The following is a 15,690-nucleotide window of genomic DNA, read 5'->3' as shown; positions in this document are numbered from 1 at the left end:
TCACAGCGAAAAGGCTTCACTTTTTACTGATTATGAAGACTGCCACAGCTGGTTTTACACACGGAAAAGAATCGATGTTTTTTGAAACAATTGATAAGTTTGTTGAATTTCAAACTACATAATTGATTATTTTCAAATGAAATTTTGTTACATCAAACTACAAATTATCGTTTCGGTTGGTTTTAACAACAAACTTAATTGGTTGTTCTAACTAAAGCTTAGTTTTTCTAAAGCTTAGTTTTTCAAAGCTGGGTACCAGGAGATCTCAGGGAGGTTTTTCGGGGGTCTGAGAAAGTTTTCGGAGCCTCTCAGGTGCGTTATATGGGTCCGAGGAGGTTTAAAGGGGATTTTAGAGGCATTTCAGAAGGTTTCAGAGCATTTTCGGCGGGATTCAGAGGCATTACGGAGGATTTTCGGGGGTTTCGGAGCCTCTCAGGTGTGTTACATCATGGGGTTCAAGGGGGTTTAAGGGCGATTTTAGAGGCAATTCAAAAGGTTTCAGAGCATTTTCGGCGTGATTCAGAGGCGTTACGGACGAGTTTTCGGGGGTTTCGGAGCCGCTCAGATGCCTTACATGGGATCCGAGACAGTTTAAGGGGATTCCAGAGGCATTTCAGGAAGTTTCAGAGTATTTATGGCGTGATTCAGAGGCGTTACGAAAATGTTACGGAGGATTTTCGGGGGTTTCGGAGCCTCTCAGGTGCGTTACATGGGGATCGAGGGGGTTTAAGGGAGATTGTAGAGGCATTTCAAAAAGTTCAGAGCATTTTCGGCGGGATTCAGTGGCGATACGGAGGAATTTTCGGGGGTTTCGCACCTTCTCAGTTGCGTTACATGGGGTCCGAGGAGGTTCAAGGGGGATCTTGGAGGCTTTTCAGGAAGTTTCAGAAGATTTTTAGAAATCCCATCACATATCTTTTGAAAGGCCCCTGAAATACTCCTTGGTTTGAAGGTGTTCTTGAAACCCCCTGATACGACCCCGGCCCAAAATGCCTCGAAACTCCTCTGAAACCTTCGTAACCCCATTGAAACGCCCTTAAAATCATCATAATAAATTTGAAATGCCTCTGAAACCCTTTGGACGCCGTTAATAGGGTCCATAAACCACTTGAAATACACCTGAAAACCCTTTGAAACGCCCCTGAAATGTTATCAATCGTCCCTGAAACCTATAGGAACGCCTTCAAAATATTCCTGAAACACCTGAAACTCTTAAATTACTCTGAAATGACTGAAATACCTTGAAACGTTCCTCAAACTTCTTGCAACGCCTTTTAAAGGCTCCTGAGATCCTTTGAATAACCCTTAAAGCCCCTTGGAACGTCCCTGAAACCCTCTTAAAACTATTGAAATGCCCCTGAATTCCCCGTTATCTATTGAAAACGCCAACAAATCTTGACAGATAGCCCTTAAAAGGCTCCTCGAATACCCTGAACCAACCGCAGATTTGCGGTACACCGAGGATCACCTGCTGAACGAATTCTTCGGCACCAAAATTGCCAGGGACTGTCGGATATCTTCACCAGCGTCAACACAAAGCGGTAAATAGAAAGAAAATCGCGTTAAATACTGTCGAGTCGAGTCAAGTACAAAACACTGAAGACGACCTTACAGTTGAGGTCGAAATACGTATCTGTCAAAGGATGCAAATTGTTAGTGGAATTAAAAGGAACAGTACTTAACGCGATTTTCTTTTTATTTACAGATATTCCCCTAACAAGCCCAGGTTAATCATCATCAACAAAGCGGTACTTTATTCCACCTGAAGCATCGCATCAAAACTCTTGGAGTAAGCTTTAGATTGACATCTGGGCGGCCACTCAGCAGCATAAACAAGGCTTTAGGACAGAAGGTCGAATGGGACAAAAGATCGAATGGACAAAAGGTCGAATAGACAATGGTCGAATGAACAAAAATTTTAGTAGGCAAAACTTATAAGAAAAACAAATTTAATGTGTCTTTGTTGTTGTTCATCGAGAGAAACGTTTTAGTGCTGTTTAAAAAAATATATGCATTTCAGCCACTAACATTTCTGTAGGAAATTTTCGCTTCTCTTGTTTATAGGGTGATATTTCAACATGTGTTAATGAAGTATTAATTTGCAACTTAGTTAGATTTTTTGTTCAGGAATTTTTCTTTCTTAAATTTATTGGCTGTAATTTTTAGTATGGTTACTAAAATAATTATTGACTCTTAAGGTACTTATTTTTCAAACTGAAATTTTACTGTAGAAATATTTATTGACTACATGTGCTTAGTGCTCAATTCCTCTTGGATTGATAGGTAGTTTATACGAATCACATTGTATAGGTACATTATTTTGTTTTGTTTGCTCACATAATGCCCAGAGATGTGTCGCAATACCATTTCTTCTATCATTTATGGGCATTTATTTCGAATTGCAATGCGATAATAAATAGCTGCATATAAACTTTTGCAAGTTTTAAGTAGACACTTTCCTATCTATCAATAATTTTTTTTTTTCAAATTGTTGAATAATTTTGCTATCACTGGTTCTATTGTTTTTGTCGGAAATGTCGTTTTTCTGTCAAGTTCTGATTAATTTTTCATGTGTTCCAATTTCTCTTTTGTCTATTCGACCTTTTGTCATATGTAGATTCTATAAACAACGCTGAAACAAAACAAAATCGGGTTGAAGGAAAGCACGCCACGCCGTTTTTTTCTTATTCTATCCCTCCCTCTCTTTCTCACGATTTGCCTACGCGATTTTGAAGGTATAAATTTCGGTTTCTACTGCACTGACGTAGCTGGAACTTGGGTTCCTAATACGTAGTAAAATCTCATATTTATATTTTGATAGCAGCGAAGCAATGGTGGATGATTGTGCTGGTGTAGCGTGTCACCAGTGCTGTTAATTTTAATTCCACTATAAGGCCTGAAGTACACTGAGTCAAACATTTCACTAGGAATGAACCTAACCCTTTAGAGCCGGAGGGGTCATATATTACCCCAACATTGAACCGGCTGTATAAATTTTCCCTTTCAATAAAACAGAATACTATCTTCGGTGAAGTTGTTGCAAATTGAGTCCTCTATTAGGAAAATGGAAATATTTTTACTTGAGACTTTATTGACAACCTAGAACATCCTGAACACCATGAAATTTGCAAAAAACGAAATAATTGACATACCAGTTGTTCTAAAAGCTGAATTCGAATATGAGTTACGTTCATATGTATTCATCTAACCTTCGTAAAGAATATCAAAAGGTGTTTTATATTCCGGGATGTTCTAGGTGTTCCAAACCGTCCTAGAGCGGAGGCCTTCAAATCTACAACAATTGTTTTATGTGTTTCACCATTAATAATAGCATTGTATAATCTACTGGGTTTCTTGAACCTTCTTATTTATTTATTTATTTATTTCGTCAACCGTTTGTAGACTACATACATACATAATTTGTTCTATATTCTATTGTATCGTACAGATTTGAAATATTGTTTTAACTTTACGCGAGACATGGTCAAGTCGATAGATTCGTAATGCTTATTGTAAATTAACATCATTCTATTGATTGGGCTGAATTTCGCATAATTTGTACGATGATGACTGACCGCAAATATGTTTCGATTTCTTAATTGTCGAGTCGGAGTTTAAAAATTTAAACAGAATAGCAGATTGCTGCAATCTACACGTTGCGAAACAATGTCATTTACAAATGTTATCATAGCATATTCACGACGTTCCTTTAAAGTTTGTATGTTTATTAGCATACAACGTGATTCATAAGAAGGAAGTGGAAAAGTTGTCCATCTCAGTTCACGTAGAGCAAATAGCAAAAATTTCTTCTGCACCGATTCTATGCGTTTTTCATGAGTTTTCATAAATGGGGACCAAACAATACTACAATATTCAAGAATCGATCTCACATAAGAAATGTACAATGTTTGGATAGTGTATGGATCGTTAAAATTGATACTAAATCGCTTTATGAACCCCAGCATGTTGGTAGCTTTATGAATTATTGTATTGTAATGATCGATAAAACTCAATTTAGTATCTAAGATCACACCTAAGTCTCTAACTCTTTCACATCGTTCAACGATTTGATCCCCTAAGGTCACACTAGTTATATGCTGGTTCCTTTTTCTACTAAAGGCGATAGAATTACATTTTTTGACGTTTAACTGAAGCAAACTTTTATTACACCACAAGTAAAACTACGTTTCGTTTAGATATATGCTAGTGTCTTCTTCACTTTTGATTTCCATGATTCCCTGGGGTCAGGGATGGTGCCGAAATGACGAAAAATGGTTATTTCGTGTATTATTCTGTTTGAACCATCGATTTTCAGCTGAATTTTCATTGCTAACAATAAAACACAAATGCGATAATCAAATTTGAATAAGTTGACCCATCTGGATCACCGTGACAGGTTCCGCGGGGGCCTCATTGGGGACTCTTCTGGTTTTCATCCAAAACATGTTGTGCGACATATCAAACCTCACGATTTCGAATGACTGAGTCAGAAACGATACCCTGAAGTCTGTATCAAGTAATATGGCCACTCCGGAACATCTAGCACAGGTTCCACGGAGGTGACATCACGGACGTTTAAGGTTTACAACCAAAATATGCCGTGCGATGTATCAAACTTCATGATTCCAAGAAAATGGGGCAGAAAAAAATGACTGAAGTATGTAGCAACTGATATGGCCGCCCCTGAACACCTGAAACAGGTTCCACGGGAGCCTCTCAAACACAATAACACAAGAAATAATCAAATAAGACAAAAACAGAGCCCTCCCCCACCCCCTGACCCCAGTACAATCCGGAATATCTTCGGAATGGTTCCGGATATTACATGACCACTTGAGTGTAATAAACTTGCACCAATTTATGATCGATTAAGGGCGACTTCAAAAAAATCTGATGAAAATTGACGAAATGCCAGCATTTTCCAAATGAGTTGTCGGGAGACGGGTATGTGAAGGTTAAAATGCTTGGCGATTGTGCAAGTCACTTTGGATTCAATGGGTCGGCAGAACAAAGTCACCATTGAACTTCACTTAATTGTCCGGCCTTAAATATCATTTAAAACCACTTTGGGTACTTACGTGGTGGCTAAATTTCACTTAGAAACTAATTGTTGGGTTCTACGAATCATTAGAAATCAGCCACCATGTTGCATGTCTGAAAATTTGTTAAAAAATCTCATAAAAACCAGAGAGATTACAAAAATCTTCCTTCCTGTTATGAATCTGATGGAAAGCGAATGAATTCATGAAGGGTGAATATGATTATTTCACCATAAATTTTGGATGGCACATGAAATTAAGGTATGACATCGAGATGGTAAATTACAAATGAAATGTTGGGTTTGAACATTAATTTCAGCCATTACCAAATAGCACATACACTGTGGTGCATAATTGATCGGACAAACGCCGATTTTCATACAAAATGACCAAGTTTGAGATGCTGTAACTATGGTTTGCTATGGTGGATTGAGCTCAATTTTTGACACGGAACTACAAATATGCTGTATTTTGTGTATACAAAGTATAAAATGTTTTCGTTCACAGGTCTGGGCGTGGCAAGGCATTGAAAATATTGCAAAAGTGATCGGACAGCGGTACCCCTTTGATTCACACGCGTGCCGCTGTCCGATCACTTTTGCAATATTTTCAATGCCTTGCAACGCCCAGACCTGTGAACGAAAACATTTTATACTTTGTATACACAAAATACAGCATATTTGTAGTTCCGTGTCAAAAATTGAGCTTAATCCACCAAAGCAAACCATAGTTACAGCATCTCAAACTTGGCCATTTTGTATGAAAATCGGCAGTTAGGGTTACTTTCATCCCGAAGGCTAATAAAAAGGATAGGACATCACCAAAATCCTTCAGACCGATTAGCTTATCGTCAGTCTTACTAAAAACGATGGAAAAAATTATCGATGAGCATATTAAATCATCATATACAGCCAAAGTTCCTTTAAGCAAATTTCAGTTTGCGTATCAGGAAGGCAAATCATCAGTAACAGCACTACATGCAGTTGTTACAAAATTAGAAAGGTCTTTGGAATCAAAAGAAATTTCACTTGCAGCTTTCCTTGACATTGAAGGAGCATTTGACAATTCATCTCATAATTCAATGATATCTGCAATGAGGAAACGTAACTTCGTAAACGTAACTAACTAACTTCGGAAACGTAACTAACGTAGCGAGATGTTATCAAACAGAGAAATATCGGCAAACCTTGGAAGCTCTTCCATTAGTGTCAGAGCAGTAAAAGGGTGTCCACAGGGAGGCGTGCTATCACCTCTATTGTGGTCATCAATAGCCACTGGTCGACAGTAAATCACGCACTTTGACCACTTGATCCATTTCCGAAAGATTTTGGCCCGCTGATTCCGAATCTGACTTCGGAATTGCTGTAACACGTACAGTTTTTGAGAAAAATAGGGTTTTATTCACAAAATTTCATATTTTTATAGAAAACAAAATATTGTCTTAATATTTATAATTTTTTTATCTGCTCATCATAACCAGTATTTAAATTCAATAGATTTTGATTCACTGATTCAGAATCTGACCTAAGAATTTTTGTAAAACGTAATTTTTTTGAGAAAAATGGGGCTTTATTTACAAAATTTCATGTTTTTAAAGAAAATATACTATTGTCTTTTTAATTTTAATTTTTTATCTCCTCATTTTAGCCTATATTTATATTGATTAGATTTTCATCCACCGATTTGGTAACTAACCTAAAAATCTCTGTAACACGTGCAGTTTTTGAGAAAAATGGGGTTTTATTCACAAAAGTTCATATTTTCAAAGAAAATAAAATATTGTCTTTATAATTTTAAAGTTTTTATCTACTCATCTTAATTCATATTTTATATTAAAAAGATTCTATTTCACTTATTCGTATTCTCACCTATGAATTTCTGTAACACGTAAAATTTTTGAGAAAAATATTTTATTCACAAAAATTTCATATTTTCATGGAAAAACTATTGTCTTTATAATTTTATTTTTTTTATCTGCTCATATTAACAAATGTTTATGTTCAATGGATTTACATATACTGATTCGAAATCTGACCCAAGAATTTCTGTAACACGTACAATTTTTAAGAAAAATAATTGTTGGCGTAAGTAAAAGGAAAACACAGTCTGGGTAGATGCCAAACTGGGCAGCTTCAAAGTTGCAAATATATTTCAATTAATTCAATAGCATATACAAAAAAATGATCTACTTACATTTCTGGGTAACAACCTAATTAACCTGCGCTACAATGGGGTTTTATTTTTTCTCAAAAAATTCACGGGTTACAGAAATTCTTAGGTCAGTTTCCGAATCATTGGATCAAAACCTATTAAATATTGGTTAAGATGAGGAGATAAAATTTTAAAGACAGTATTTTATTTTCTCTAAAAATATGAAATTTAGTGTTTTTCTTAAAAGCTGTACATGTTACAGAAATTCTTTGGTCAGTATATAAAAATCTATTAAATACAAATATTGGTTACGATGCGCAGATGAAAATTTGAAAATTATGAAGACAACAGTTTATTTTCTATGAGGATATGATTTTTTTTTGTAAAATTCCATTTTTCTCTAAAATTATACGTGTTACAGAAGTTCTTAGGTCAGATTCTGAATCAGAATATAGAAATCTATTAAATACAAATATTGGTTAAGATGAGCAGATAAAAATATTAAACTTATAAAGACATATGAAAATATGAATTTTTTTGAATAATCCCTACTAAAATTTTACCTGTTCCGGAAATTCTTAGGCCACATTCTGAATCAGTAGATCAAAATCTTTCAATAAAAAAATTGGTTATGATGAGCAGGTGGAAAATTGAAAATTATAAAAACAATATTTTATTTTATATGAAAATATGAAATTTGTGAATAAAACCCTATTACAGTAAGGACCCGATTTTGTCAGCCCCATTGTACGACAAACTTTTTGCTCTCGTTATCTTACGGCCAAACTTTAACGAATTTATCAAAGTCTATCATCACAGTACAGCTTAAATGCTGAACATAGATGGATAAAAAGTTTGAAAAACTGTTTAGGTTTTTGAGGAGAGCAAAAAGATGGATAAAAAGTTTGAAAAACTGTTTAGGTTTTTGAGGAGAGCAAAAAATGTGTTCTGGAAAGGGGCTGACAAAATAGGGTCACTTATGTATTCTCAAAAATTGTACGTGTTACAGAAATTCTTAGGTCAGATTCCGAATCAGTATATGAAAATCTATTAAATACAAATATTGGTTGAGATGAGCAGATAGAAAAAAAAATAAAATTATAAAGACAGTAGTTTATTTTCTTTGAAAATATGAAATTTTGTATTTAAAATTCTATTTTTTTTCAAAAATTTTACGTGTTACAGAAATTTTTAGGTCAGATTGCAAATCATAACATGAAAATTTATTTAATATAAATATTGGAAAACATGGGCAAATAAAATAATAAAATTATAAATACAATAGTCTATTTTCTATGAAAATTTGGAATTTGTGAATTAAACCCAATTTTTCTCAAAAAAAAAATACGTGTTTCTAAAATTATTAGGTCAGATTCTGACTCAATGGATCAAAATCTATTGAATATGAATATTGGTTAAAATGAGCAGATGAAGTTATGAAATTATAAAGACAATATTAAGTTTTCTCTGAAAATATGAAATTTTGTGAATAACACCATAACACCCTACTTTCTCAAAAATTTTACGTGTTACAGAAACTCTTAGGCCAGTTTCTGAATCAGTGGATCAAAATCTATTGAATACAAATATTGGTTATGATGAGCAGATAAAAAAATAAAATTGTAAAGACAGTAGTTTATTTTCTATGAAAATACGAAATTTGTGTTTAAAACCCTATTTTCTCAAAAATTTTACGTGTTACAGAAATTGTTAGGTCAGATTGCAAATCTATTGGATATAAATATTGTTAAAGATGGGCAGATAAAAAAATAAAACTATAAATACAATATTCTAATTTCTATGAAAATATGGAATTTGCCAATAAAACCTAATTTTTCTCAAAAAAATTACGTATTACTAAAACTATTAGGTCAGATTCAGACTCAGTGGATCAAAATCTATTGAATATGAATATTGGTTATAATGAGCAGATGAAAAATTTAAAATTTTAAAGACAATATTAAATTTTCTATGAAAATATGAAAATTTGTGATTAAAACTCTATTTTTCTCAAAAACTGTACGTGTTACAGGAATTCTGAAGTCAGATTCGGATTCAGCGGGCCAAATTCCATTAGAAATGGAACAAATGGTCAAAGTGCGTGAAAAAAGTTTAAATTTTGTCGACTAGTGTAGTTGATGATCTTCTCAAAAATTTGGAATCTCAAGGATTCGAGGTAATTGGCTTCGCTGATGATATAGTCATACTAGTTCGTGGTAAATATGATTCTATCATCACCTGCAGAATGCAAAGTGCTTTAAATTTAGTCTCTTTGTGGTGTAATAGGGAAGGGCTAAATATAAACCCTTCTAAAACTACTATTGTGGCATTTACACGAAAGAGAAACTACTCGATTGGAACTTTAAGATTGAAAGGAACAATTTTGGAACTTTCAGATACGGTCAAATACCTAGGTGTATTACTTGACAGCAAACTCAACTGGAATAATCATTTGGAGTATGCAATTAAAAAAGCGACTAATGCTCTATGGATAAGTAAAAGAACTTTTGGTAGGCAATGGGGACTAAAGCCAAAAATGATCCGATGGATTTATTTGGCAATTGTAAGACCCAGGATTACCTACGCTTCATTGGTATGGTGGCCTAAGACTAGGGAAAAAGGTGCACAAAAAAAGCTAGAAAAGCTACAGAGATTAGCAACTTTTTCAATTACTGGTGCAATGAGGAGTACGCCGTCGAAAGCACTCGATGCTTTGCTTCACTTACTTCCATTACATCAATTCGTGCAATTAGAAGCTGAAAAGAGTGCTCTAAGGATTGAAAGATCTGTGAACCTCTTTGCAGGTGATCTTGTAGGTCATCTCAGCATCTTAAGAACATTTAATGTTAATCCCTTGATATTGAATAATGAAGATTGGATGGCGAAAAAATACAACTTCAATCGTTCATATCAAGTGATTAACGTTGAACGTGAACTATGGGGATCGGGTGGTCCGAACTTTCGATCCGGATCAATAGTTTTCTATACAGATGGTTCAAGATTGAACGATCAAGTTGGAGCAGGAGTGACTGGCCCGGGTGTAGATTTATCGATTCCGATGGATAAGTGGCCAACTGTTTTCCAAGCGGAAATTCAAGTAATTCTGGAATGTGTTGTTATTTGCTTGCGCAGAAATTACAGGCATTCAAATATTTGTATTATGTCGGACAGTCAAGCAGCCCTGAATGCTCTAAATTCGGCGACATGTACATCTAAACATGTTTGGGAATGTGTCCAATCACTTCAAAAATTGTCTTGTCGTAATCAAGTCAATCTATACTGGGTTCCTGGTCACTGCGGAATTGAAGGTAACGAAAGAGCAGATATGTTAGCTAGGCTCGGATCGTCACACCAATTTATAGGACCAGAACCTTTTTGCGGGCATTCTACTGCATCTCTTAAAATGGAGCTGAAGGTATGGGAATTATCAAAAGTGGATGCCAATTGAAAAAACACTTCAATAGCGAGGCAGGCGAAACGTTTCATTGATCCGAACGTAAAAATGACTCGCAAAATATTGGAACTCTCCAAGAAAGATATTAGTATGTATACTGGTCTTATGACAGGTCATTGTCAGAGTCAATATCATTTGAAGCTAATCGGAAAACTTCAAAATGATCTGTGTCGTTTTTGTAACACAGAAAAGGAAGACTCAGAACATTTGTTATGCCATTGTCCGGCAATTTTTAATCAAAGAATTATGTTCTTCGATAAGGGGCTACTTGAACCCTATGAAATCTGGAGAACAAATCCTAGTACGGTATTGCACTTCATCCGATGTGTAGTACCGTGCTGGGGAAATGCTTTATGTCAAGTGATGACGACCACTCCCAATAGTGGTACGTTATCCAGACAAAGCTAAACAAAAATGGGAAACATGTCACAATAGATCAAAACAATGGTCGCAGTGATGCTAATACCCAACACGGAATAAAAAAAAATGAAAATCGGCGTTTGTCCGATCAATTATGCACCACAGTGTAATTGGTTTCACATTGAATTTATTTGCAGTGTTCGTTTGATAAATCAATATGCTTCTGCTCCTAATAATGAGGTATTTACGATGTAACTGAGAACATATTCGATACTTAATGTTATGTTATAGGAATGTATTGAAAAACATCTTTTGTAACATCAAAGATGTTTTATAAGCCGCCATTTTTTGCGCTTTTTCGATGATATAAGTGTACGAAAATAAGTTATCCATAGTTAGAACAAAACATGAACGTTTGTATCAAGCATGTATTATATACATTATTATAACAAGTTGTGTTACTTGGGATATTGAGGGTCGTCCAAACTATTCTATGATGAAGTTCTTCCAATCTACAAGAATAACTTCAAGTAATTTCACCATAATATGCTGGGATCCGTGAAGCTCTTGAAATCTCAAATGTCAAATGTATATTTATAATTTATGTCGCTGGTTTGTGCCATTCACATTCATTTCTACGAACAATCACACCGCATACCATAACAATATTGGACGCTAGAGTTATAATAGATGTAGCTGATGTCAATTTCGCCAATCGAGCGTCCTACCTCCTCCAACCAGCTGCAATCCCACTGACCTTCGTTCAAGTCTATGTGGGTTACACCACCAAAACATTTCGTGAATCCGGCCACAGTCTTCAGATGGTTGCGGCGAAAATTGATGTGGACCAAAGCAGGTAAATACCACTGGGAAACGTCTAGTTCAACAAGACGGTTTACGTCTAGTCGCAGATTAGATAACACAAGTAACTGCAATTCACCGGTGATATTGGAAATGTGGTTATTTTCCAAATATAGATTGGCGAGGCGTCGCAAACCTGCAAACATCTGCATATCGATGGATTTTATTTGGTTGTTGCCCATGATGAGGCCAGTTAGATTTCCAAAGGTTGCGATTTGCTGCGGAAGTATGGCGAAATTGTTGTGGCTTAAGTTGAGTTCTTCCAATGACGGAAAATTACTTGAGGTGGCATTGAACGATGTTAAATGACTGTACTGGAAATCAAACACACGAAGTTTCGGTAATTGCTGTGTTTTTGAAAAAATGATGTCATTTGTAGACGTATTCACCATACAAAAAGTTGCTAAATTTTCCATTCTGGTGAACAGCTCAAAGTCGAGATCCAACACAGGTGTAGAACGACAGCGTTTATGTACACCATCTCAACCACCACTAAACTATATAATTCATTTTGGGCAATAACGATCTCGATTGGATTCGCTGGATTTTCGACATTCATTGTTATCAGCCCAGTTGGAATGTTTACGCGACTTATTGCACTGCGGAGTAAGTGGAGATGTTCGACGTTTTCTAAAACTTCTTCAAAGAACTCCAATGATGAATCAGGAACATCAACATTAGTAAAACTCATCATGCTCACTTTATTGCAACCCGAGCAGACGGCAACATCTGACGAATATCACTTTTAGCTATTTAAAATTGAATTACTGGCGAACAAGAAGTGCTATTGGTTTGTTTGAGATAAGAGCTAAAACATCAAAAATAATATCAAAAGTTTATATGGGAAACAGCTCAATAATATCTCGATAAGATATTGCAAGATCAAAATAATAGCAGTCAAAAGTTGCCGACGGAACGGCAAATCAATATCAAAATATGATCTGACAGGCTATCTGACAAAAAAAGAAAAAAAGTAACGAAAAGCCAATAATCAGTATTGAACTCATGACCCTTGGATTAGCTGGTGGTGATAGTTACCACTCAACTGTTGCTTATTGCTGAAATCATGAAGTAAAAAGGAGCATCAAGTTCTTCGTTTTTACATCCAACGAAACAACTAACGGCATTACACTAACATTTAATCACCGTGTGGATGTATGTAAGTTCTTTTAAAAGAACAAAATTTGATCTTGTATATCTGCTTGTTTATCTGCTATCTCAATGTCAACAAAAGTTTCGAGAAAAAAAATAAAATGCACAGTTTCAGACTTGTTGAAGTTGTTTTGACTGTAAAACGTTGCTCTTTTGCCAAAGACATATTCTGTGATTAATTTGGGCCTCCGCAGAGATCGTCAACATTCGCGCGTAGAATAGGCAGAAGAAATAGAATCGACTCATCGTAAGTAGACCAATTAAAAGTCCCGGATTCACCCCGGAAGCCGCTCCAACAAATTGATAACCAGTTGTTGTCATCCCCCAGGCTTTTTGATCGGAAAGTCCGGTCGCCCAGAAGTATCATCTACGAAATGCTCTCGAGTTCGCGAAATTCAAGCTTCGCGGACGGTGCCGAACCGTAGGCACAATAATTCTTCAAGCCCTACTGTGCCAAAAGGAGCTTAAGTAGAAGGTTAATATATGCTTTCGAAGGAATTTCAATAGTAGAACTAGCCTTGGTGGAATAGTGTGTCGGTGGTGGATGTAATTGATAAAAGTATGTGAGTATGTAATATCCTAGAGCAAAAAGTCATGTAAATGTCAACATTAATCAGAACCAATCATTACCTTCATAAGTGACCTTTTGCAATAAATTTATGTGAAGAGAGTTAATACCTTTTTTTAGGTCGTTTGTGCCCATACGAAAACATTCTAAACAGTTCTAAAAATCGCAAAAACTTACGGGAATTATTAAAAGTTTTTATTACTAACCCACGTATGAAGCATTATCCGTGGTCGCATGGCATGCACTTTGCGTATCAATTTGTATTCATTCACGTTAATTTGAAAGTGCGGCTGGTAGTCACAACCCAATATCATACTGAGAGCTAAAACTGCTATCATATCACTTTCAGTTATGATTGTGATATGCAATAAATTTTTGAATTACACTTTAATAACACCTTGTGCTATGATATCAAAATTTGTTCGGTATTAGCTATGATTCAGATATTCTCGTCTGCCCGGGAAAGCATGGAAGAGTTACGAGTGAATGTGATATTAGCTAAGGAGCACGATCCATGCCGATTGTTCCTCCAAACACAAATTGCGTTATGTAGCTGGGAAAAAGATCTTCAAATGTCATAATATATCATCATGCCAATGAAATACATAGAATGACTACTTACAGTATGAACAAAATCAAAACTGTCCTTATATGCATTTCTATTGATGTTTTGAATGCTGTGCCAATCAGCAGTGTAAAGCAATTTCCAATGTTTTCACCCGCTTACTAGTGATAAACTAATCGCAATCCAGCTGGACTCATATCTTCACTCAAGTACAGCTATTTAAGAACAATTTAGTTCACCATAATTGTCATGCGCATCATGGAGAATAGCAATTCCATTTCCCCTCAAACGCTCCTTCCGGCGGCGTTTTTTTCCTCCCGCAAGAAGTGGGTCTACTGTTTCCGCTTCTGTTTGTATCGTTTCACAGTCTGCCGGGTACCATGCTTCAGCAATAATGCTCGCGCTGCGTTCTTTTCCTTCAAATCGCTCTGCACTCCTCGTCGAACCATTTGACATTTCGTCGCCGTTTTTTCCTCCAATATGTTTGACAATTCACATAGGCAAGAAAATAACAAAAATATCTTGTACTTTACCGACTTTGTTACCGCTCTCTTTTTGCTCATATTACATCTTTCAAATGCCCTGCGAACTGTCAAATATTTTGGAGGTTTTGTGGTGTCGTAAAGAACTCCGCCGATACGACGCAAGCTACGGTACAATGATACATGTTGCTCTTTACAGACATTTACCAGATTTGCTGGTATGTCTGAAAAATATTTTAAATTTTTAATTACGTCTGTCTTGATTTTCCCTCTCCGACAACAGTAAAAAGAGCGCATGAAAAACTTGAATTTGAATTCATCAGTTTTTCCGTGTGCTAGACGGTGAACCGCAGGGTTTTTCATCTTCCAGGGAGAGTGCAAAATCATCCGGTGGAATATATTCTGATGAACCCTTTGGAGTTTCAGATGGTAAGTTTTAGTGCAACTCCTCCAGAGTGGCATGTCATATTCTCTGATTCATGCCAGCAAAAAATAAAACGCCAATGAACACGAAAGACACTTTTCAGACCAATTCCTATGGTGTATTTCCATATTTCTATAAAATGATTAATGGTTTTGGAATAAATTAAAATATTAAGAATGCAAAAATTTTGGAATATTTCGTTTTGATTTTTGGTAATTCTACTCGAATTTGAGTGTGAAATTGCTTCAAACGGAGTTTTTTTTTAGAATATAGTGCATTTATTAATGATGTCGCTGGTTTGTGCCATTTACATACATCTCTACAAACGACATAGATCGTACGAACGATAACCCCGCATGCCATAACAATATTGGACGCTCGAGTTATAATAGATGTAGCTGATGACAATATCTCTAATCGAGCGTCCTACCTCCTCCAACCAGCTGCAATCCCACTGTCCTTCGTACAAGTCTATATGGGTCGCACCACCAAAACTTTTCGTGAATCCGACCACGCTCTTCAGAAGATTGCAGCGAAGGTTTATGATCTTCAAAGCAGGTAAATACCACTGTGAAACGTTCAGCTCAACAAGACGGTTTACGTCTAGCCGCAGATGAGATAACACGGGCAACTG

The sequence above is a fragment of the Aedes albopictus genome, chromosome 2, assembly GCF_035046485.1.
Source record: "Aedes albopictus strain Foshan chromosome 2, AalbF5, whole genome shotgun sequence".
Lineage (NCBI taxonomy): Eukaryota > Metazoa > Arthropoda > Insecta > Diptera > Culicidae > Aedes > Aedes albopictus.
The sequence above is the reverse complement of the archived record's forward strand: the minus strand, read 5'-3'. Positions refer to the sequence as shown.